The 26,609-nt window shown below is 36.6% G+C and overlaps 1 protein-coding gene across 18 annotated transcripts in view; it reads right to left on the bottom strand.

Moving 5' to 3' along the window:
* LOC124110337 (neuron navigator 2-like) overlaps nucleotides 1–26,609 on the bottom strand; it is a 605,924-nt gene that overhangs the window by 138,962 nt on the left and 440,353 nt on the right. Inside the window, exon 1 of one of the 18 annotated variants that reach the window (XM_048384136.1) lies at nucleotides 69–299. The exons of the other annotated variants lie outside the window; for them this stretch is intronic. The gene's annotated coding sequence lies outside the window, so the exon portion shown is untranslated. Of the gene's footprint in view, nucleotides 1–68; nucleotides 300–26,609 lie in introns of those variants that run through there. 18 annotated transcript variants of the gene reach the window in all.

The raw sequence follows: 26,609 nt of genomic DNA, 5'->3' as shown, positions 1-26,609 counted from the left end.
CCCCGACTAGCCCCTTATGTTATCAGCATCATCAGAACATCATAATATGAGCTCAATCCTGATCCTACCTTTGTTACATTGTCGTCAATTTCATCGGATCCCCATTTCCGCTCTTGAATAAAAACACAAACAATCCCGACAAAGGCCTTGTCACAGTGACCGAATCCCCTCATTTCCTACGTCGCGAGACCCGGCAAGAAACAGTACATACAAGAGGTGGGGCGTCCGTTTGCTAGCAGTCTGAGACTGTGTACATATCATGCTCATTTCACCTTTCGACACGACAGGCTTTCAAGATTCAGGTGTCCTCAGCCAGCGACAAAGACCACGGAGTCGAAATAAAGGTGGGGGTTGCGCCTCATTGGCTGGCAATCAGCGGGGAGAGGGATGAAGTTAAGGGGGGATTGTGATGGGGGAAGTGGTCTGTAACAGTTGCGTGATAAGAAGAGATTGCACTCCTTGATTTGCTGTGGTAGGCTTATGGCAGAATCACATATAAAGGATATGCTGATTTCAGATTTTTCAATTTTTTGTGCATGGACCAAGTGATGCGGATGGAGTTTGAGCTTATGATGGAGAGTTTCAATAAGTAGGGTTGTGATGTTGCAATACTACATCGTGGACCTACAAAACATTCCATTTAATTCAGATGATTATGAAGCAAAAGTCAAATTATTTTTGAAAATTTTGCTGATTAAGCAAATCTTACAATATCTAAAAAAATTAATTTTCTCACCATTATTATTTTTATTGATGTGATCTTAAATTCATTCATGATAACTTAAATAGTGTGCTTTATGAGATATATCCATCATCCTAGAGCTATTTTAATTCTGAACTCATTTAACATAATACTACTGTTTTGATTCTCACTCAAAACCAAAACAAAAATAATTGAAGCATAATTTTTTGGATTAGAAAAATGAATGTCACACAAACATCATCATCATAGAGCAAACTAATTAGCAAAATGTCATTCAAATTGTGAATCCATGATTTTCTATCCTTTATACGTCACACATCAAAACCAGACAAATCTATCTCAATATCTTTATCACAAAGAAGTAAGAGCACTGAAATGCTATAAGCACCAAAAAAGGACTATCCTACCTCAACCCTCCATACCAGGAAACCAAGCATATTGTCTCTGGTTGTAAATAGCTCGTCAATAGCACAGGAGCGTCACTAGATGTAGTGTTGCACCTAATGCATTCTGTTGTCTATAGCCACTACATTTCACCCCCTGCCCTGTAAGTGCCTTTGTGGCTCCAATCAGGGATTAGGGAGCACCAGCCGACTGATTCCTTCTGCCTAATGTGATGGCCCTTTTATCAGTCCTACTGCTTCGATCAAGGCCTAAATAGGTCTCTTCCATCTGGGGTATAATTCACAATCTGGCTTCACCTTCAGGGCCTATGATATTGTCAAATGTACTGGTTGAAATGAACGAGTAAGGATAACATTAATATCAGATATGATGGATAACGCTTTCAAGGCTCAATCTCATTGTGCTCTTTGATGAAATTGAAATGAATAATATCACAACCTATGGCAAAACACCTGTTCGGATGTTTACTCAGTTTATTTCATGACACATCCATTGCACTGCCGACAAGTGCTGGTAGTGTCTATAACAGAAGCTATATCGCAATCAGCGCTTCACGCCGCTGTAGACGTCTGTTTTGTCCACTAATCCGCAAATCGTGGGTCGTGCCCATCTCGTCCCGAGGGTAAGGTAATACTTATAGTCCTGACCTTATCATCGATGGCTGCTCCACAATGTAAACATAACCTCGTTAGCAGTTCATCTACGCTGTTCACTGAGCTACGATATTTCCTTACTTGTCAATATCAGATACCAGAAGTCATGATATTGTTTACATTCTATAAATCAACACCATCATCAAAAAATACTAGCTTGATGTTTTAGAGAGTAGGGCTGGGACGAGTCCAAATTTACTACCCGGGTACCCACCACCCTATTACCCGACCCTACCCGGGTACCCGCTGTAGGTCTCAGTAGACGTCTCAAAATATCCGATTGGGAACATTTTTAGCATAGCCCTGGCAAAACGTATTTAGATACATGTATTAAACAATCTGGTCATTCATACACTGAAGTTGAATTAAGTGATATCTTTATTCAACCATATGAAAAATCAGAAGGAATGGGTGCATAGCCAGAAAGAAATGCGAACATTAGTGACTTCAGCGTGACCATAGAGTTCTAGATAATTTTGGTCATTAAACAATATATCACGTGACTAACCACAGGTCCGGGTAGTCCTGTGGGTACCCGGGTCCTATTCAGTACCCACCCGACCCAGGTCACCGAGTTACCCGTCCCAGTCCTATTACAGAGGTCAAATCCTCATAATAACTTAAAACCATTTTCACACATTTTCATTAAAAAAATCATCCAACAATATTGAACCTCAGCAAATGAAACTCCAAAACATGATTTTCAATACAAGTCAATACTTTTCAATACAAGTCATTACGATCACACATCATCATTATCACATATGAGTATTATAAAGTTATGCCATGATAACGTATATGACAATCATTACATAAATATGTGAAGAACGTCAAATATACTTTCATTAGTTTGATCAACTCACCTCTTATGTATTTGTCCTTTCTATATTGGAAATCGGACTCCTTGATTTGATTAATCACCTTTTTGTCTACAGCTGACTCTGAATATCTGGCAATTCTCGAGGGTTTCCTACGCTGATTGCTTGACATTTTCACCGATATTCATATAGATATAATTTCCTCCACAAAATCACAGTATAAATAGTGGGAAAAAATATTCCACGACAGCAAGCAGCTGCTGCGATTAAAACACCTGTTTTTCATGCAATTTTTTCCCTCCTTGGGCTACAAAAAAAGAACCTGTTTTTCACATAAAATAGAAATGAGCAGGTGACCCTGCAGATATAAGACTGTATAGATCTCCCGAGTTAATGAGACGCCATGAGATGTATCGTCTATGTCATGTGAAAGTCGTGTCCACTGCAGTAACAGTCAATGGTTTCATGTGGTATCAATTTCATATATCTTGATATTGACAACCATCCATTTCTACACAGGCTTATATCATATCGAGTAGCATGCCCATATCACTGAAATTGACAACCATCCATTTCTACACAGGCTTATATCATATCGAGTAGCATGCCAATATCACTGAAATTGACAGATATCCATTTCTCATGAGCACATGACATCATATCACTTCCCAGATGAGGCAATATCCAAGATGGTATTCCAACACAACTCGAACGTATCCAAGATTGTCGTCAATATCGTCGTCAATATCGAAATCAACACATACATCCAAATTTCCGAAAATCTCCAACAATGATAGGAATTCAAAATGATCACACTTCCCTATAATACCTCACTAATCCCAACCTGTCACATTTTCACGTTTATATCACTCGACACACAACAACCAAATCCAAGAAACAAAAGTGTTAACACCAATCGTATTTCAGCACTTGACTCGCCGTAATCTTATCTACCATCACCATGCAGACAGGTGTATGCCCGCGTTTACTTATCATTCAAAACTATAATCCCCTTAATCCTTACAACAATAAAACTACACCCAAACAATGTGTTGGTGAAATAATGACTGTCTTGGGTATCACCTCCCACTGCCAAAACAGCCTAATAAATCAGCTGATGGTAAGATACACGGTCAGCAAGACCCCCACAAGCTGACAGGACTCTAACACATGTTAGATACATCTCTAGTTTTATTATACCTGTCTGGGCCTGGGGGCGTCCATGTTGTCTCTTGACAAACATAAAAATCACTTTCAATGATATTTAGCATACACCCTGGAGGAGACATCACATTATAGGTTTTTTTTACATTTTTTAAAAGTTGAAATTGCAGTGTAATGATGAATCATACAACTCTACAGGCATATTTCTAGCATTTTTCTATACACCATCTGATTGTAACAGGGTCCATCTGCTATGCCACCATGTCAACATCCGTAGTGCTTATTTAACAACTCTATCCAGACATTATAGTGCAATCTCCTGCTAATCGTGTATTACAGATGTCCTGCAATACAATTACATCAGTAAGATATAAATTACTGATAATTATCAATATTTTTTTATGAGTCATTTTTTCAAAATGAACTGCAAAAACTCAACTATACAGTATTGTCAAATGATATTTTAAATTTGAAACAATTTGAAAATAATCTCATCAGCATGATCCTCTAAGCATGGTTTTACTTCATTTTAAGTAAGTTTTATACAAACACACTTCCTTTATTTGTTCAGGGAGATAGGAAACCGACATGCTACTTTTCCAGCTGATAGTAGCTTGTACAGGTATATTTTTGCTGTTCTTATCAACGACATCATGACTGATATCTTGTTAAGAATACAATACTCCAAGTGTGATGTTTATATAATGTTTCTTTCATGTCTACAGCCTAATCTGATAACACTAAGCAGATAGCATGACATGTACCCTGCATATAGCTCACTACACAAAACCAGAAAACCATTCAGTGGAGAGATCTGGATCCACTGTAAAGTTATTATAACACCCAGCATACACTCTAATTAATTCCTGAATCATAGATAATAGTTTAGTTACATCACCAAGTTTACTTAGAGCAAGTTTAACGACTAAAACCAGAAGTCTTTGACCATCTTCCTGAGGTAAGGGAGTTAACTAACTGTAAAAATCCAGTTTACACCCTTGCCCAACAAGGCTGGAATTTCTGGCCCATTCGTAGCCCCACCAGTGGCTATTACAAGTGATGTCCCTTCTATGTCTTTCCTGTTGACCAATCAGATTCCACGTCTCAAATCACTTGATATGTCGCAGATGCGACTAGAGCAGGACAAGTTTACCCTTTTCGTGAAAACCTGGTGACATCATTGATTTTCAGTGATCCATTCATATAATTTTCATAACGATTCCCTTTTACATGTCAGGAATCTGTTTTAGTGGATATCACGACTGGTTATCCTCCAGTGTTGACATTTTGAATTCACACAATGTACCCATTGAACTAAGGTCTTTGGCCTGACATGTCAGCTCTTTTCTAACTACAAACCAAAGATATGAACAACTCATTTGAGTACCCATTGGGGTTATACTCACAGTTACAAGTCTCGTCGCTGCACCTAATGACCTCAGCATTATCATTCCGAATTTTGCCCTGTTTTGAGTGAGTGAGTATGGTTTTACGCCGCTTTTAGCAATATTCCATATATCATGGCGGGGGACACCAGAAATGGGCTTCACACATTGTACCCATGTCGGGAATGGAACCCGGGTCTTGGGTGTGATGAGCGAACGTTTTAACCACCAGGCTACCCAACTGACCCGCCCTGTTTTGAATACCATGGAGACAAACATGTACTTGCAGGATTTTAAATTTACATGGTATTATGCAAATTTGAAATGTTGAATTGCAATTCATTTCAAACTTCGCAGCAGCCTCTTGTTGATAACTGACAATGATGAACAGTTATGACATGACATTTTGATAAAGTAATATTTAATGATTATTTTTTACATTGACACAGTTTGGTTGATTAAATTTTAATTTTCAATACTAGAACTGTGATCTGAAAACTGATTTTGCTCATTTGGAAGAGACGTCATGTGAAATATACAATCTTTGTTTCAGGACTGGGAACATATGTTATTATCATCTATCTCTTTCAAGACATCAAAAGAATGTAATGTATTTCATTGTCAAAATACACGTCAGAAGCGTTCTGATACACACAAAAATCATTGAAATAAAAATGAAAGAACATCAATTCTCTTTTTCTCATTGTTATTGAAAAAAATTCTCAATCTACTTAAAAGATACATTAAAAATGTTTTGAATGTCTTCCACAACAGACTCTGATTTTAGTTTTCTTATGATTATGGAAAGGAGTTTGTCACTTTTATTTATTAAATAAGTTCCAAAATAAAAATACTTTCCCACAAACTAATCACAAGATTTGAATGTACGACTTTAACCTGCTGCAAATATACAGTCAAGTCTTGTTTCTGACACTCCTTAATCCGACATTCGGCTTTATCCGACACTATTAATGGGAACCGATTAAATCAGTGCTATTTAAACCTGATAATCCAACAGTCTCGCTCTCCGACTCCAACTCCGACTCCGACACACCTAATTTGCAACGAATTACTGGAATCACTTAATCAGTCTCGTTAATCTGACACAGTGATCAGTGTACTTGGAGTACACAGCCCTATGTTTTGTTGCGAGACAAGTCGGCCAGTAGCTGCATATTTCAACAGCTGCAGAGATAAACTTGCTCCATAATAAACAATCACTGCTTCAATAAACAAAACAGGATTAATCACATGCCTAGATTACCTCAATCTCATTAAATCGGATACAATGTACATCCTTTAAGCTGAGGAAATATACCGGTAGTCACATTGTCAGGAAGTACATGATGTGGACGACATGCCTGCTTTACCATGAGACATTGAAGGATACTGTACACAGTGTAATAAACGCACAAAACAGCTCCTGGCCATAGCCTACCTGTTTGTGCTGAAGTAGCTGAATGCATGATTCATCATGGGAGGTGATGTGTTTCCAGGTAAATATCCCAACCAACAGACAGTCCTTGTTATAAGACCCGAGTGAGTGAGTGAGTGAGTGAGTGAGTGAGTGAGTGAGTGAGAGAGAGAGAGAGAGAGAGAGAGAGATGCCACTTTTAGCAATATTCCAGCAATATCACATTAGGGGACACCAGAAATGGGCTTCGTATATTCTACCCATGGGGAATCGAACCTGGGCTGTCGGCATGACGAGTGAACACATTAACCACTAGGCTACCACACTGCACCCCCTTGTGATGGAGTTAGTGAGTGAGTTATACGTCACTTTTAGCAATATTCCAGCAATATCACAATAGGGGACAAGACCGATCACCATCAGAGCACAAGACCAATCATCCTAACACTTACCAATCCTTATCAGAGTACACAGCAGCCCTCATTAAGAGGCAGCCATCGAAAGAAAACAAGGCAATCATGCACAGGATCTGAGTACAAGACAAGCAATACCAGAAGTTCAAAGACAGGTTTAAAAGAAAAAACACTTAGCTACCAGTATTTGAAGAAACAAAAACCCTCATCAAAATACAAGATATCCGTAGTCATAACAGCTAACTTCAACCTTCTAAGATTACAAAATGCCACTTTTCATGAATACACAAGGTGATCAACATTCTGATACAATGCTAGATCCACAACAATCACACAAATATCACACAGCCAAACAGTTTATACCCCTTTCACTATGAACATTGCTTCTCCTCAACCATGAGTCAGTACCAGAACACGACCCCACTCCGACAAGTGACAGACTTAGCACTAATCCAGGATTACTTAAATGAAGTTCTCAGATCTGCGTATGAATTCATCTCAACTAATGAGATTTTATCCGATTGGTCACTGATCTTCCTGACGAAGACAAGATAACAATACCAACATGGAGGTGAAGACACCCTGGTAACATCATGACAGCTCCAGATGACCTGTCTGTCACTCAAAACCCACAGAAACATAAACAGGATTAGGATCTGGTCCACCATATATTGTATTTCAGACTACACCAGAGTAGACACAATGTGCTTAATCATCATTTTATTGCTGCCTAGACTGAACATTACTGTCTTGAGATTCCAAAACACTTTTCATTAAAGATGCTTTATTATTCAAAAGTTATATAAATTAGAGCTAATTAATCTGGATAGGTTATTTTGATCAAAGATGTTTAGATTAATAAGATTCAAGAATGCTTAGAACTTAAGAGTGCTTCTATCATAATGAGATTTAGAGTAATGGTGCTCAATTGTAGATGGGTTAAAGATCTAGAACACAACATTTGACAACAACCCAGAGATCTACATGCATCGCCCACTACAAGATATGTCCAACTATCAAAACGTAACCTTCAATAAATATGTACGCAGTACTACACTTAAAACTATAATAAAATCTTTGGCCTAGTTTTGTTTTAAAAAAATTGTCATAGAATTTAAACCAATGATAAACCATTTTATCCAACATCTGATTTGTGGTATAATATATTCAAACCAATTCTGATCCGTGCCAAGTTCAAGGCATCAGCTCTCTGGGTTATCTGCAAAACATTTCCGTTCCAGTAGACAAACAACAATAAGATCACATTTCCCTGATTTTGTGGAAATCCAAAAAAGTCTCCCTTATTAATCATTTCTTCACCACATTTATATTCTTTGTTGAGCAATCCTTCACTATTCCCCCATATCTCTCGTACATTACAATAATTTGACGTGTTGTCACTGTTCTCCTTTGAACCGAAGCCTTCCTTGCAAGGGCCAACCATGCTTCCTTAAAGAGGTCAGGTCGACCCTAAGGGGGTCACTGTAACCCCTGACCTCAACAAATCTGAATCCCCTTTCAAGTGAAAGCTTGTCTTCAGGGTCCAAAGACAAATTAAACTTTTATAATCAAATATCAATATCCCCATAGCCTTTTGCAGCAATTGGAAATTTTGGTCCTTTGTTCAATTTCTTGAGATGAACATGAGAATTAAATTGTCTAGGTTGCAGGAATGACAGAAAACAAGGAATTTGCTCATTCCAATGAATATTGAATTTGAAATGGATTTTTCACAACCACCTTTAACAGTTGGACACTTATAAACTTAAAACTGCAATTGGAAAATTTAGGCATTTTAAATGTTTTTCAAGAAAATGAACTATTTTCACAGGAAACAGGATTAAATTTTCATTAAATTCTTAAATTATGAGCAGATGTTTTGATGCAATTTGAATTTGGTTGTTATTTGTAAGAAGTGCATGCTTACAACTTTCATAAAAACCAAGAAAATGTAATTTAAAACACATATTATGTGGCTTCACAGAAACTTTTAAACACCTTTTAACAGATGATAAATGCAATGTGGTTCTAGTTCGAAAATATTACCTTACCTATCTTACGTCTACATCAATAAATTGGATTTCCATTTGCGAGACAGCCATTTTAGAACCCAAGTTTGGTGAACCAGATGCTTCTATACAAATAGCTGTGTCTATTTATGATGAGGTCCCTGCTGGTGCTGGGCTCTGGGCTCCACCATTGCTAATTACGAGGCCAGACGGAATGTGATATACCAATGTCTGTTTCATAATTTATTTGACAGACATCTTTTGAATCAGATTCATCTAGGTGCTTGTAAGATTTCTGAAGACCATTGGTCAAGGCAGAGTGGACAGGACCAGACAACGGAAATTGTGTTACCGTAGTTACTGAACCGAATGTTCCTACTCCATGACAATGGTGATAATAACAACAGAAAGAAGACGAAATGTCTCAGTAAGTTTGGCAGCCATTATGGAACTTATTGATTCATGGTATGTGAGTCATTTATAAAAGTTTAATCAAATTCTTGGTCTCATATTCATGTGTATATATATTCTTTCATCGTGGGGCGGTCGGGTAGCCTAGTGGTTAAAGCGATCGCCCGTCACGCCGAAGACCCGGGTTCCGTTCCCGACATGGGTACAATGTGTGAAGCCCATTTCTGGTGTCACCCCGCCGCAATATTGCTGGAATATTGCTAAAAGCGGCGTAAAACCATACTCACTCACTCACTCTTTCATCGATTTCTTAATGAAAATATTTAGGATATTTGAATTCATTGAGATCATAAATATGGAATATTTCAAAATTTAAATTGTAATGGTTTAAAAACCATGATACATGTATTAACTATTGATACATCAACATTCTGCACAGGGCACAGATCCACTCTCTTAGAGGAACTACGGTACAGAACACAGACAGGTCACTTTGATTCCATCAGCTCCTGGCTGTGCCATACTCGGAGAAATTAAAAGAAAGGGAATAGAATTGATTTGCTAATTTGATTTTGCACTCATGTGTACGTCTTCTTAAAAATATAATTTATATCTGAAAGTAACGAGCATGTGTGTAAAAAATGATACTGGATATCTGCTCAAAACAAGTTTGAAAGGTTTCTAAAACTTTTATATCTAATGTTTTTCAGTCCAATGATCAAAAGTACATTCGTAAGCAAAATCAATCGTTGAGATAAATCTTGAGCTGTGAAATGCTTTAATGTCTTTCACCACCTTCTTCAAAAATGAGATAAATTAAAGAACATTCTCTTTTGACACACATTCATTCATGTACTAGACTTCATCTACAAATCACAGCTACATTTATTAAGATATTTCAGATATTGACATAGCGGGAAAAATAATATCTTTGTAAAATCTAACTAAAAGATTTTCTGTACATTGAAATACTTGCACACTGGTTCAACCCACACTGCAAATATAGAGCAAATATCAGAAACATGAGCAAATATTGATGGAGAAACTGAATGTATAAAGTCTACTTCGTCTTGGGTTGGAAAATGATAATTCTGAAATAATCAATTCCATTTAGTCTTGGGTTACAAATGACAATTCTGAAAAAATCATGAAATCCTAATATTTGAGAAAATGCATGTTTAATTTCACAAAAAACAAATCCCTGATTAGTTTCGATGCACAAACATGACATTTCAGACTTGACTTACATTCAAAATATGGACTCGCAAATGTCAGCAACTGCCTCGGTCTGAGATACACACCTAGGCTTAAACAGCAGGTCTATTTTTTAGCTTTAATTCTCGTATTATTGTGACGCTGCTGTCTGGGTGCTGCAGCCTAATAACTGAATCTGGTCGGCAATTCTTTCACTGCTTCATCTTAATATGCCACCAGAACCCAGAAAAAAAATTGAAAATCAATTTGTGTCCCCTAGGTAACGGTTTCATAGACTCTCGAATTCTACCAGACGTAGGCCAATATGGTGTAAGAGTAGTTTCTTTCTAAATGTTAGTGTGGTGGGCGGGATGAAGATAGGTTTTGGGTACTGCTTCAATCACTACTGATGACTACTACACTCTGTTAATTAAGGATTGGCTTAAACATTTACCATGTTGGAATTCAAACCTGGACCTGCTGTGGGATGAGCAAACCACTGACCACTTGCCCAATACCTTTATCATTAACAGTTTGGGAGCAAGATGTTGTTGATATATAGCAGGGGGCACGGGTGGCCCAGTCGTCTAAGGTGCCGCGATTCGCTGTGCAGAGTTGTGTCCCTTCGGCACGCCAGAAACCTATGATTGTGGGTTCGAATCCCGGCTCGCTCCGATTATGTTTCTAGGTTTGTCAGCACCATACCCATGCTCGTGGGTTTCACCAAAGCGGTAAACGTCTGAGACCTGCATCACTTTGGGCTTTCCTCCCACATTAAGCTGACACGCCGTAATATAACTGGAATACTGTTAAAAGCGGTGTTAAACCCAACTCACTCACTCACTCACTGATATATAGCAAAGCTGCAATATGCATTGACTACCCAGTAGTTAAAAGTTATATATGGCTATAAGCTGAACTTATCCATCAATATCATTAAAATATAATGAACATATTTTTTTAAATTTGAACATTTTACATCTACATCAGTTAAATGTTCTACACAAAAGATGCTAAAGAACAACAAATTCTTTCATATTACTATAGTGGCATGACAGATTTACTTAAGTAATATGAAACAATTAGGTGTTCTATATCTTTTGAGTATTTTATAACAATACTATATTACTATATTATTAATAAATGAATACTTTTAACTTAAAGTTCATTCATCACAAAAATAATCAAAATAGTGTTAAGAAAATGCCTCCATCAATATTTTTCAAAGGTCAAAGCAAAGCATCCCATATTAATAGCAGCATTATCAGGTGATGAGAACCAAGTTTCAACTTTCTTGTCCTTAACCTTTAAATTTCGTGAGAGAAAAAACAGTCTCCCTAATAACAGCTTTTTGTAGGAATGGTTTCAGCCCTAGAGGCATTGAGTAGAGAATAGCAGACAGAGAGGTATATGGATTCTCTGGGCTGGTCATGACAGCACAACACACAGTGACAACTAACACCCAAAAATGTCACTTAGCGGAAGAAAAATGTTATTGAAAAAGCACAATATTGAGTCAAGACGTCTACTGTAATCTGGTAATGGCATTTTAGAAATGAAATATTATGGAAAGAGGGAAAAGGGGAAATTTGGAGAAACTGGAGAAACTGATCCTCATATATATAATGTTTTGCTATTTTTGTGTGCATTGAGATACTTCCGTTGAATTGGGATGACGTACAACAATATCTTATGATATCACCTGATGAAATTGATGAAAAACAAGAAAAGGTTTAAAAAAATGAAAATGAATCTGTGAACAATGAAATTATTACATAAAGTTAAACTAAAACTAGATTTTCAAAAATGTCTCAAAAATAATTAATTTTAACATCATCTTAAAGCTTATGTTATTTACTCTAATTTGCATATCCACTTTTTATACTTATCTTAACTATTAAAAGAAATGGGCAAAATCAAATTATCAAACTTCCATACAAAAAACACTTTCAGCATCACTTACCACATCCTTGACGGCAACTAAAATTACCAAAGGACGGTCAATTTCAGACAAGTGACAAGGCAATAATTTGAAGGATAGGGAGGGTTCATTATTTCTGTTGAGTTAGCCATGTACAACTAAAACGGGACTAATAACCATCTAATGATCTTCACTAGCCTGAAAAAGATGGCCGCAAGAATCAATAAGGATCCATGACTTTAAAGAAATTGCTCCCTATCTGAGATTGGTCTGTCTGATATAGAACTTGAAGATCAACTTTAGCGCCTATGGTTTTGGTAACCTCCATCTAGCAATAGAGACTGCATGTTTTGGATGGACAGGAGAATAAATATACTTTAAGCAAAGGACTGTTTGGATAAAAAAAACCTTTAGTGGCAATTTAATCAAAAGGAGTTTCGATCATGTGAATCTTAGTTTGTTTAGAGATAGCTACTTTTGCTGTGTGCATGTAGTCATCGGAATGTGAAATAATATTTTTGATTAAAAACTTTTAATGTAACGGTTTTGATGTGTGACAACAGATGAAGTATCAAATAAGATATATCCAATGTCATAAATGTTGTTTTTTAATCATGTAATGAGCTGATTGAGTATAATGAAATCACACACACCCATCATCATCATCATCATCACCACCACCACAAACACCACCACCACCATCACCACCACCATCATCTTCATCATCATCATCATCCCCACCATCATCATCATCTTAATCATCTTGACTGGAAACCACTATCAATCATCATTGTAATTATCATCATTATGACAATCATCATCAAAATTAGCTAAAATCCTCATTATCACAATAAATGCATGCAAAAACACATGAAACACATTAAAACAGAACCCATCGATCATGACTAACACATTATTGCCCAGCATCCAATACATGTCTGATGGCATAAACAGTCAACTCTGTCACAGTCACGGGGGGGGGGGGGCATTAAGTCAATTATACCTAATGTTAACATTTATCATCAATTACAAAAACCATACAAAAGTCCACCATTGATACTCTAAACCCAAATAAATCAAAGCTTATCTTATGACAAAAAACAATTGATAAGAATATAATATTGAAAACCTGATCTTCATAACTGAACACAACCAATATCCCTTTGAAATAACTGATAACAGGTTTTCCCTAGTGATGTTAGCAAGTAATTAGCGCAAGGCTTTGTTAAACACAGAAGCCATTAATTAGAGTGATTGTCCATAACACCATTATGAATCAGAGGCAAGCAGATGACTTCCCTGAGGTTATGAATATTCATTAGGCGTTATTGACCATTGTGAGGAAAATGAGTGACACATTTCAAATAAACATGCCCCAAGCCTAGCCCCTTGTTGTAAGAAAAACATGTACTGTTTGATAGCTCTGCCCTGCAATAGTGGACAATGTTACTATTAAATTAGGATGAGAGGAATCAGTTAATATTACAGTCAGGTTTGTATTAATTTTACAGAATACCCTTGAAAAATATGAAAATGACAAAAATAATGAAATTTTCGCAATACAGTGAAACCTGGTTAGTCTGGACCCTGTTACCACGGCAACCCCACATCTTCTTAATGGGAAGGTCTATTGTCTAATTTCACTTTTTATTAACTTAGCACTAATATTATGTTCTGGTATTATCAAGGATTTTTTCTGGTTATATTGTATATTTCTTACAGAATCGTTTCAGAAACATATTGAATGATCCAATGATCCACAAGCTCCTTGAATAATCCACTGCAGTATTCTGTGCTTCACTTCAGGTATAATCCACTGTAGTGGGTATTTCACTTGGCAATCAGTTATAATCCACTGTAGTGGGTATTGCTATGGACAATCAGTTATAATCCACTGTAGTGTGTATTTCACTTGGCAATCAGTTATAATCCACTGTAGTGTGTAGTTAAAATCCACTGTAGTGTGTTTTTCACTTGACAATCAGTTATAATCCACTTTAGTGTGTATTTCACTTGACAATCAGTTATAATCCACTGTAGTGTGTATTTCACTTGACAATCAGTTATAATCCTTGGCAGTATGTTGTCTTCCCCTGACAATCAGTTATAATCCACTGTAGTCTGTATTTCACAAGACAATCATTTATAATCCACTGTAGTCTGTATTTCCCAAGACAATCAGTTATAATCCACTGTAGTCTGTATTTCACAAGACAATCAGTTATAATCCATGTTAGCATGCTGTATGTCACTGTACAAACAGTAATGATCCACTGTCATCTGTGTATATCACTGGATCATGAAAAACAAGTCACTAAAGTATTATATATTACAATCAGTATTTCTTGTCTCAACAAGGATGAAAATTCACAGGTGTGTCCCAACTATATCTGTCTGCACATGCACCATGATGCTGCAACTGCTATTCCAAATTGCACAAATTCACAACTGCAGTGTACATCCCCATCTAAATCATGCCGAACGGCTATCTTCAGGGAATTCCAACCGTCATTTCTGGTTTTATCCTCGGCTTGTGTTCTTGGCAAAACTCCACAATGCTCAACTTTAATCTTGCTGGATTTTAAAATATATTTTTTTTAAAAGAAATAAAACGTCAAACTTGTAATTACACTGTTCATCCTTCCTTCATCAATGGCAGTTGAGTCATAGATGCATCAATCATTAAGAAGGGTCGATATCGGTTGGAGTTTGTACAAAAACATTTGGACTCAACACAGAGCAGCGTATATGCATTGATCTTGCAAAAATTGAAATAAACATTTTCTGTCCGTTCCTTATTCTGCCCCATGAACACAGACAATTTATGATAGTTCAGATGTCAATGTACGAAGAGGTTGAAATCAACATGTCTAGGAAACACAAAAAACACATCCAGGCAGTATACAAGTCCAGCGATCCGCATTGGAACGACGTCAATGACCGATCTCATTACTGCCCAATTGATATGTATGTCATGACATGATTTGTAAGTAAATTATGCTGTCAATGTCTGAATTTGGCACAAATCCATGGAGACGAAACAGAAATTCACAACTTTGGAGCTGCAATGCATCCAGCATCGTCTTCATCACTGCAGCCACGTGTCCATACATCCACAAGCCGTTCGCATCAGATCAAATGGCAGAGATTTACTTAATGCATTAAATCAAGAAAAGTCAACCGATGTCGATTTCATCTATAACCAGATAGGACACTGACATATTCAGTCGGTGCAAAATCTACAAGCATCCATTTCAGAGAACGTTCTTCACAGTCTAATGCAATAAGGGCCATACCATCTCCTGTGTGAGTCAATAGGCTGAATCATTGCTAATATCCAACTCCATAGATCAGAATGGACTGACCAATGTCCTGCAAGACTACACAGACCACATGGGGGGTTTGATGACCGGCTTGTGATTTGGGGATGGGACAGTGTCCGAAGTGGTCATTATTCTGACTTAGGCAGGAGCATGTCTTTGTGTTGACCGTCCTGGGACTGTTTCATCCGAGACCCTTTCCGAATTCAATTACCATCATCAAGGACCTCACCATAATTTGACTATTATCACCCAATTGGGGCCTTCCTATGGGTCCGGTAACACACAAAACATTCATCGTAAAGTGGGGTCATTGATGACCTCTAAAAAGGTCACGATATTTCATATTCTAAATTTCCATATGGACATTTTCGAGAGAATGAAAAACATCAAAAATAAATATTTGACATTTAAGATTATAAAAGATTAAAACACAAAATTATTTCATAACATATTGAAAAAGATCATAACAAAACAAACACAACAAGATCCTGGTAAATGAATTAAACAATATGATAACTGGCTGGTTATGTTTTCATGATCAAAAGTCATTTTTCACAAAAAATACTACACTTATCTGAGGTAGTTCCAATTTAACTTATTCTACTTTGTAATATTGAATTGACGAATACCAGGACAGCGTGGGAAACCATTCCGTCAATTATATTTGGTATCAAGAGCCAACACAATTTAAAACACTCATGGGACAAAGAAATTACCAGACAGAAACCCTGCCAAGTTTGGCATTGTCTGGTGATCAAGAAATGCCTCAACACTAGAGAACTGTGTTAATTAGGAAAATGAGAATTTCCTTTGAAAATCCCTATCGACAATTTCTGGCCACTAATTAAGACTGTTATATCAAAGAAATGGTGCTGCTAAACAATGAAAATTAAACGAAATATGTGATAAAAGAGTTCAATAAGATTCCTCAAAGAGATTTTAAAGCATTGACCTAGTAACCTGCTTTTCAAATTCTTAAAGTTTAAAGAAGCAAATGATATCCAGTTTGTCATTCAGGCTACAAATGAATCTCAAGGATGTATTTCTGCCATAAATTGATTTGAAAAGTCTGTGAAAGATGTTCAGAAAATGTATAATTATTTTATTCAGATTCATAAATTTACACTCTAAAGTAACTGTATGATAATACAATATTATCTAATACTTTATACAATTTTGATTATCAAAATATTATTACATGTAAATGTTTGTTTTATTCAAAAGATATTATTCATCTGCATACAAATTTAGAAATAAAAATGTCTAAATTTTAAAATAACATTTAGATTTAGGTATCCAATATGTATCTGCACAAGATGCTAAGATACTAACATGTAGACAAACTAGTGTCGGTTACAGACCCAGAGGACATATTTAATAAAACAACCATCCCCATGTCAGTCCTCACCCCCTCACAGCTCTCTCAGTCTATCATCAACCTATTCTCAGCTCTAGCAGACTTCAGGGTTCCATAATGCTGGAGGGCTCCGTTATATAATTAGTTTTACTTAACCTTATACATAACTAATTTTCACTTATACATTAGTTAGACTTGCACAAGTCTCTAAGGAAATGATTAAAAGATTAAATCACAAGTTCTAAATTTGATGAATAATTTTGGTTTGGTTTGGTTTGTTGTTTAACACCACATTCAGCAATATTCCAGCTATAAGACAGCAGTCTGTAAATAATCGAGTCTGCACCAGACAACCAGTGATTAATATCATGAGCATCGATCCACGCAATTGGGATCGATGACATGCATCAACCAAGTCAGCAAGCCTGACAAACCGATCCCGTTAGTCGCCTCTTACGACAAGCATAGTTGCCTTTTATGGCAAGCATGGTTTGGTGAGGACCTATTCTACCCCGGATCTTCACGGGTCTTATGAATAATATGAACAAGGTGTCCTCATAAAATTGTGGCATCCTTGGGACTTAACTGTTGGCTTATCTAGACTTGAACAAGGGAGCTAGATCTATGGATATACAACTTTGTATATCCAGTTGTATATCCATAGACATCCTTGTATTACAGTTGTATATCCATGGACATCCATGTATTACAGTTGTATATCCATAGACATCCATGTATTACAGTTGTATATCCATAGACATCCTTGTATTACAGTTGTATATCCATGGACATCCATGTATTACAGTTGTATATCCATAGACATCCATGTATTACAGTTGTATATCCATAGACATCCATGTATTACAGTTGTATATCCATAGACATCCATTAATTACAGTTGTATATCCATAGACATCCATGAATTAGAGTTGTTTTTCCATAGACATCCATGTATTACAGTTGTATATCCATAGACATCCATGTATTACAGTTGTATATCCATAGACATCCATGTATTACAGTTGTATATCCATAGACATCCTTGTATTACAGTTGTATATCCATAGACATCCATGAATTACAGTTGTATATCCATAGACATCCATGTATGACAGTTGTATATCCATAGACATCCATGAATTACAGTTGTATATCCATAGACATCCATGTATTACAGTTGTATACAGTTGTATATCCATAGACATCCATGTATTACAGTTGTATATCCATAGACATCCATGTATTACAGTTGTATATCCATAGACATCCATGTATTACAGTTGTATACAGTTGTATATCCATAGACATCCATGTATTACAGTTGTATATCCATAGATATCCATTAATTACAGTTGTATATCCATAGACATCCATGTATTACAGTTGTATATCCATAGACATCCATGAAATACAGTTGTATATCCATAGACATCCATGTATTACAGTTGTATACAGTTGTATATCCATAGACATCCATGAATTACAGTTGTATATCCATAGACATCCATGAATTACAGTTGTATATCCATAGACATCCTTGTATTACAGTTGTATATCCATAGACATCCATGTATTACAGTTGTATATCCATAGACATCCATGAATTACAGTTGTATATCCATAGACATCCATGAATTACAGTTGTATATCCATAGACATCCATGAATTACAGTTGTATATCCATAGACATCCATTAATTACAGTTGTATATCCATAGACATCCATTAATTACAGTTGTATATCCATAGACATCCATGAATTACAGTTGTATATCCATAGACATCCATGTATTACAGTTGTATATCCATAGACATCCATGTATTACAGTTGTATATCCATAGACATCCATGTATTACAGTTGTATATCCATAGACATCCATGAATTACAGTTGTATATCCATAGACATCCATGTATTACAGTTGTATATCCATAGACATCCATGTATTACAGTTGTATATCCATAGACATCCATGTATTACAGTTGTATATCCATAGACATCCATGTATTACAGTTGTATATCCATAGACATCCATGTATTACAGTTGTATATCCATAGACATATTTCCCTGGTTCATCCTACAAACTTCTAAATGCCACTTAAAGAAGTAATCTAGACTTGCCACTTACCCAGATAGAGCTACTATACACCTTACACAGCCTTGGAGCAAGGCTATATGCTAGGAATACAAATGGTTCAACTCAATAACCTCACACATTGGTGAGAGTTCAATTAAGAGTGCATTTCTGGCTGTCATTATAACTGTCACTGCAACTTGATATCAACAAGCTCTCATTTCCTGATACATACGCCCAATATTAATAATCACAGAGCCCCAAAGACCCACCTCTTTCATCGACTTTAAGCTTGAAATTTCAATCTTCATGCCAGTTTGGAGTCCACATGTTTATTTCAAATATTAGCTGTTCACTGCCTAAATGGCCTGATTATCAACTGCAGCTTTGTCTTGTTGTTCATGTTGTTTGTTAGTTTATTTGTTTGTTTGTTTGTTTGTTATGGAGTACATGAAGTCATATACATATTTAAGCTGACTTTGACCACTTCTCTGGGTCAGTGTGTCCCTTCAATGACAAGTCATAAATGCACTTAAAGACTGCAATAAAAGTCAATTTCAATTTTTTTTCAATTTCATTGCATTTCAAATGACAAAGTAAAAGTTTGATCTGTCAAAGAATGATACAGAAGGATAACTTATCAATAAGTTCCAGAGCGGCTAAATTGATATTATTGATATCAGTGTAAAATACATATTTTTACTCATCTCAACCTTCTTAAAAAATTTGTTTGTTTGTTGTTTGAAGCCGTACCCAGCAATATTACACCTATATGACGGCGGTCTGTAAATAATCAAGTCTTGACCAGACAATCCAGTGATTGACATCATGAGCATCGATCCACACAATTTCTAACAAAGTAAGACCATTGTGTATTGTGTCGGCCATTTTGGCCAACTGATCCCCATCTAACTACAGACAATACTGTTGATCAATCTTCTGACATCCACATAGGGAAGTATTATGACACAGCATCTGCCTCAGCCATTTTGACCATCTGGTTACAACAGATCCATCTTGTGAAATCCCTCTAGGAAACATTAAACCAAACCCATGGCAACATAAACAGAAGCAGCTGATCCTACTAATTACCATGGCAACACTCCGGAAAATAAATGTAATACTGACCAAACGATACTGACGTGTCTCCTTCATCAAGAAATGTCAATTACCGAAGTAAATGTCTAATTACTGACCCACATTCAGTGGTCACAGCTTGACCAAGGGACCCACTTCCACTGAAGACATGCTGTTCAAATATATCATCAATGTCGACGTAATACATGTTTGTATGCTGAGGAGTGCCCATAAATCTTCAGAGATGTACATATCATGTTCACCTGTATAACAGATTTGACTGACAGCTGTCAACAGCTCATTTAAATTCTCTTGACCTCCACTTGACCCAGGATGAAGCTGCTGATGAACATTTCCCCGATGTTGTGTATGATAATGAACACAGACACACAGATACGCCACAGATGGAAGGATGTTTCCAAATTTTCAAATCTGTCTAGCCATATTTTAAGGGATAATTTGGCGTTGATGTGAAATGGAACCGTTGATGTGAAATGGAACCTCGCAGAATTATGTTAATATCAAAATTGTGTTTATTCAGCAAATGTTAAGAAAACTCATAATGGAGTACACATCTGGGATATGTAACTACATGGTAATATGCTGACCCGTGAAGATCTGGGGTAGAATAGGTCTTCAGCAACCCATACTTGCTGTAAAAGGTGACTATGCTTGTCGTAAGAGGCGATTAACTGGATCGGGTGGTCAGGCTCGCTGACTTGGTTGAAGAATGTCATCGATCCCAATTGCGTGGATCGATGTTCATGATATCAATCACTGGATTGTCGGCTTCAGACTTGATTATTTACAGACCGCCATCATATAGCTGGAATATTGCTGAGTGTGGCGTAAAACATGAAACAAACAAACAAACAGCTGAACCTAAAAAGTTAGGGATCATGAACATTTGGGGGGATATTTCGATGAAATTGAACGCTCAGTCTTCACCAAAGATATTCATGATTCCTAACTTTTATTGTACTCACTCACTCACTTTAATTACTAGATTGTGACGAGAATTCTCGACTCTCATCCCTAATTTCAAACACGGACCATGACGTGTCACTCCTTCCAACATAAACCAGAAATTAAGAAATCACATATTTTGCCATCGTTGATATAGCCATAAAACTTATTGTAAATCTAGATCTCCACTTATCAAATGTGTCTGCAATAAAACCTCCTTCTGCAAGTCCATTGACATCCAGTAATGTTCTCAACTCATTACCTTTCTTCAATCACGGCCATGTTGTCCAGGAGTCTGTCCATCTAGCTCTGGTTGTGTCCTGGTTACATTAGCTACAAGAGTAGGTGATTACAGAACCACATTGAGGCACTTCCGTCTCCTGGACAAGGCTATAAACTGGACATTTTCACAACAGTAACTGAGTGCAAAAGATTTCACTGTATCCACTCAATTCTCCGAGTTCTTCAAAAATAGAGTTTTGTTGCTGCGTTTTAGTATCTGTGATCTTTTTTGTATTTACCGAAAGTGGTTTATCAGCCCCTTGGGAAGTTCCATGAGTAAGGTAATAGACTATGACTCCCTAAGGATACCCTTGAGCTCATCTTAGGAAAATACCGAATCCTTGGAACTACAACTTTTCCTTTAAAGCAGCTCAAGAAAGGTCAAACTCAAACATATTTGACCAAAAAGATTCCTTCCCTCTTGAATAATTACCGTATGATCCATCATGATGTTCCACCATCGGGAACCATCTCTTAAACAAACAGCAATGATGGCGAACTACTTCTCTTCAAAGATTAACAGCTTGGCAAACAGACTGACCGATCTAGTTTATTTCTTTAACAAGTATTTTTCCATCATTTCTTTTGATTGTCTCTCTGTAGGAGTTCAACACACATCTTACTGACACTTTCTTTGAAATCCTATCTCAAAAGATGTTTACAGAGTTCCTTTTTCTTTGTTGCTATTCCTAAGCAGACAGCACTGTTCTGTGAATATTTTAACCCTTAATGCTTCTTTACTACAAACTGCATAATATATCCTGATAATTGGTGTAAAATTTGATATAAAATCTACAAATTATTCATTTTAATGAAAATATGTTAAATTATGAGTCCAAAGATACAAAGCAGACGGCATTCTTCAACAGATGATACATTAACCCTTCATAACGTACAAAACATTTGTTATATTTCACTGAAAGTTTCATATCTGACACTTCACATCAAGGGTTAACAATGGATTTATCATGTACATACTTGTTTAGCTCCCACATCATCCTTTCTTTGACAAATGTCATTGCAAATGGCTAACGTTTCTTCAACTGTTCCCTGACATTTGAATGTTGGCATCAGGTTAATTACTTATTGACCCTAATGAATGAAATTACCTCTGCCTCATCCCTTGACCACCCTATGCTGTGTGACTTCTGGTTCTAATCTAAGAAGGAAGAAAGTTTGACCGTCTGCTTTGGAAAGGAAATTGCCGTCTGGCTTAATCAGATATTGGAAAGATAAAAGAAATTATCCTTATTCTGACCGGTCAAAATGGAAGAAATAAAGATGAATGAAATTGTGGACAAAATATGTAAATATAAAATATCTGTGTTGAGAAACGTAGACAAAATAATGAATGATCCAGAACTCTGACAATCTTAGAGTCAAATTTCAAGCTTAAAAATGGAGTAAATTGTGTTTGTAATATCTATGATCTTGCAAGCTCAGCACTGACATGATTCCCATTTCAACTTTCTTGATTTGTCTATGATTGTATGTTTGAACGCAGTGTGATGGAATGAGATATTGGTGATCTATGGTTTTAGAGAAACTATTAAATTGAACACGAAGACAAAATGAATTGATAAATCTCCTAATTTTGTTTATCTAACATGATGAATTAAAGTAATTGGACCCATAAATCTGTGATGTTGGAGGATCTTTATCTATATGAGGCTAGAAAGCAAACATGATTGAGGAGTGTCTTGTGGCTCAGTGTAGGTAGGTCTAATGTTTGGACCTGTATTAAATATTTTTGGTATATCAGGCATGTATTAAATGACAATCGATATAAATCTGGCAGATGTACAAATTCTGAAGTCACTCTCTATGCAGGAAAGCTATTAAAACATACTGACAGACAGATGGATAAGCGCAAACAGACATAGCACAGACAGAAAGACACGGTCTTCAGATGTACAGATTAATAATTATATCCACCCAAACCAAACCACTCGACCATTGATTCCAGCTAAAAAGAAACCTGCATAAAGAAATCAAAATATTACAATAATCAGAAATAATAAAGCTAATATGTATCAAAACATCCATAAAAGCTTGACCTGCTGTCATCAGCCTAGCCAATGTGGACATTCACAAACACAACAAAACATAAGCCGTGAAAATATTATCAAAAACCATGACCATTCATACTGGAGAGATCCCAAACACAACAAAACTTACATGTATCGATGTATCTCCAAAACAAGGACCAAGCGTGCAAGAATAATCCAATCTGGACAATAAACGCAAGGACAATGGACAACTTCCAAGCTCCTAACTGCCCATCATGTGACCATTAGTCCTGCCGGCCAGCACACAGCTCCAACGAGAACAGTCCTCCCCCACCCAGCCTTGTAGACCCCCTGGGCTACTGTCCACTCACTGGTCTCAAACTGCGGTAATTTCTAACACCCTCCCAGAGACTCATGTGTTCTAGCGTGGGATGGAGACAAAGGCCACTTCAACAAAAGCTCTGTTGTTATGCATAAGTCCATGGCATGGGGGTTTAGTTCAGTACCATGATTAATTGAAAATTTCAAGGAATTATTGTGTGACAGTTTTGTAAAGAAGAATCCTTTTGTGAAATTTTTGGCCATGTTCATACAGTGACAGATGTAATAGAAGAAATGGTTTGTTAAGCCATATAATATCTGAACGGTTTGCTTTAAGGCAGTCCGTTTATCTCATGGTGCTTAAACATTTCAACCAAATAAAACTGGTGCAAATTTCAATTAACTGAACAATAATTCACTTTCTGATTCAGTGTGAATAAACAGCATCCAGAGTGGAGTGATGAAAAGCCGGCACATTAAGCAAGGTTCAACTCTATTAATAATTCTCAACATGTGGTTTGTATAAAAGTGAAATTCATTGAAAGGCCCTTCTAACATTAATATTTTTATATTTCCTTTCACCATCTCGTCTTTGTTTGTACAGATTGATATTAAAAACACCAATTTCCCATTTCAAATTTAACTGAACTTTATACAGTCAAGCTGTTATGGTAATAGATTTCACTCAAGTGTGTACTAATACCTTCAAGATTGGATAATAACTAAGTACATTATCAGCTTTTAGTTTGCCAAATAGCATCAACACCGAGCCCCTTGTGGTCTGACACTGCCTGGTCAGCAGGGGTCAGGGGTCTGACCAGGTCAACAGTTTATTTATCTTGGTGAATCAAGGCTATATTCTGGAGGGGATGATTATTAGTGGACACAGTAAGATACTGTACATATAGTCTCTCTCACAGTCCCTGAAACATTATATTTTCCCTTCTACCAAGCCCTTTCTGTAATGCTATAGTCCTAAATGAAGCAAGTCTAGATTTTGCACAGGATTCTCCAATCTCAGCATTTGTCTATTATACATACAATAAATGCCTTAGACATGTTCAATCCACTAGTGCTATTTGTAATTTAACAGTGGCATCAGCATTGAAACTAAGAATCATTCAATTCATCATTGGTACCATCAGCATAAGAGTGGTACCATTATATACTCAAACACAAAAGTAACTGTCATAATTTTCTGATTGATCCTATTGAGATTTTCTACCCTTTTTGTGAACACCTGGTGTCATCACTGATTTTCAGTGATCCATTCATATAATTTTCATTACTATTTTGCCTTTTACATCCAATGGAATCTGTTTCGCCAGAAAATCAAGACTGGTTATTCTCTGGCTTTGAATTTTAAATTTAAGTACCAGACTATTTAAAGTGTACATGTGTCTGGCTGAAGATAGGATTTCCAAGAATTTTAAGTATATTTAATCCAAATCTAAATAATCTAAAAAACCAATCAATTTTTATGTTCTTTCAACAACTTATAGTGAAATTTGTTTCTCCCAATTAAGAGATTACTGCAGTCAGAAAGAGAAAGAAACTTGATAAATCTGAAAAGCCATATTCCACATAATAAAATTCATAATAATTATAAACATGTTCTTTTGCTATCAATGTGGTATTCAGTTCATCCAGTGAGTGAGTTGGGTTTAACGCCGCTTTTAACAGTATTCCAGTTATATCACGGCATGTCAGCTTAATTTGAGAGGAAAGCCCAAAGTGTCTCAGACATTTACCACTTCAGTGTAACCCACAAGCACGGGTATGGTGCTGACAAACATAGAAACATAATCAAGGCGAACCGGGAATCAAACCCACAATCATAGGTATACGTTTCTGGCGTGCCCAAGGGATGCAACTCTGCACAGCGAATTGCAGCGCCTTGGACGACTGGGCCATCCGTTCCCCCTTCAGTTCATCCATACTCCATGAAGGTGCCAACAACTAAAATTCCGTTATCCAGTCATCTTCACAACTATGGAATAGCCAATCCAATAACGGTAACTATCCTTTGAACACTGATACCTTCATTCCAGCATATACTGTGGTCTTGACAATGTCAATACATAACTTTTTGTGCAGGAGTATAGTGAAGCGACACAAACCGAAATGAGTTGCAGGACAATATCATCAGTGCAAATGATCAAATTCATCTTGTTTTATATGAAATGGTTACATCTAACTGGCACAGAGTCTATTTGAGAACAACAGACAATGAAAGAAGTTCACAACAATGGCTTCCAAGTGCAGTCCCTGTCATTATTCCATATACCTTTCTGAAAAACTCAGCTTTATTTTATGGTCAATCTCAATGGACAATCAATCCCACTGACAACATCACCCTAATCATTCAGGAAATCCTGTAACAAACCAATCAATTCAAGATGTCCGCCAAGTTTGGGGGTAGTACGTCTGCTACCTTTGTATCAGAACTTGTCATCAGTGCTTGGATGAAATCGAGATCAGATAAGTATAATTGTTTTCCAGATGATAGCTCCCAACTGATGCTGCAGAAAAATTGGATGTCAAAGGATATGACAAATACGTCTGCAGATTTCACACTTTTTCAAATACTCATTTTACAAGAAGGGAATCTAGATAAATCTCTCTGACTGTGTAAACATGTAACGTATTCCTGACCTGAGTCACAACAAAGTCTTCATCTGTGGTTTTACATGGATGAACAAACAGATT

The sequence above is a fragment of the Haliotis rufescens genome, unplaced genomic scaffold (assembly GCF_023055435.1).
Source record: "Haliotis rufescens isolate VD_foot unplaced genomic scaffold, xgHalRufe1.0.p SCAF_5, whole genome shotgun sequence".
NCBI classification, from domain to species: domain Eukaryota; kingdom Metazoa; phylum Mollusca; class Gastropoda; order Lepetellida; family Haliotidae; genus Haliotis; species Haliotis rufescens.
This window is presented reverse-complemented; position numbering and strand designations above follow the sequence as displayed.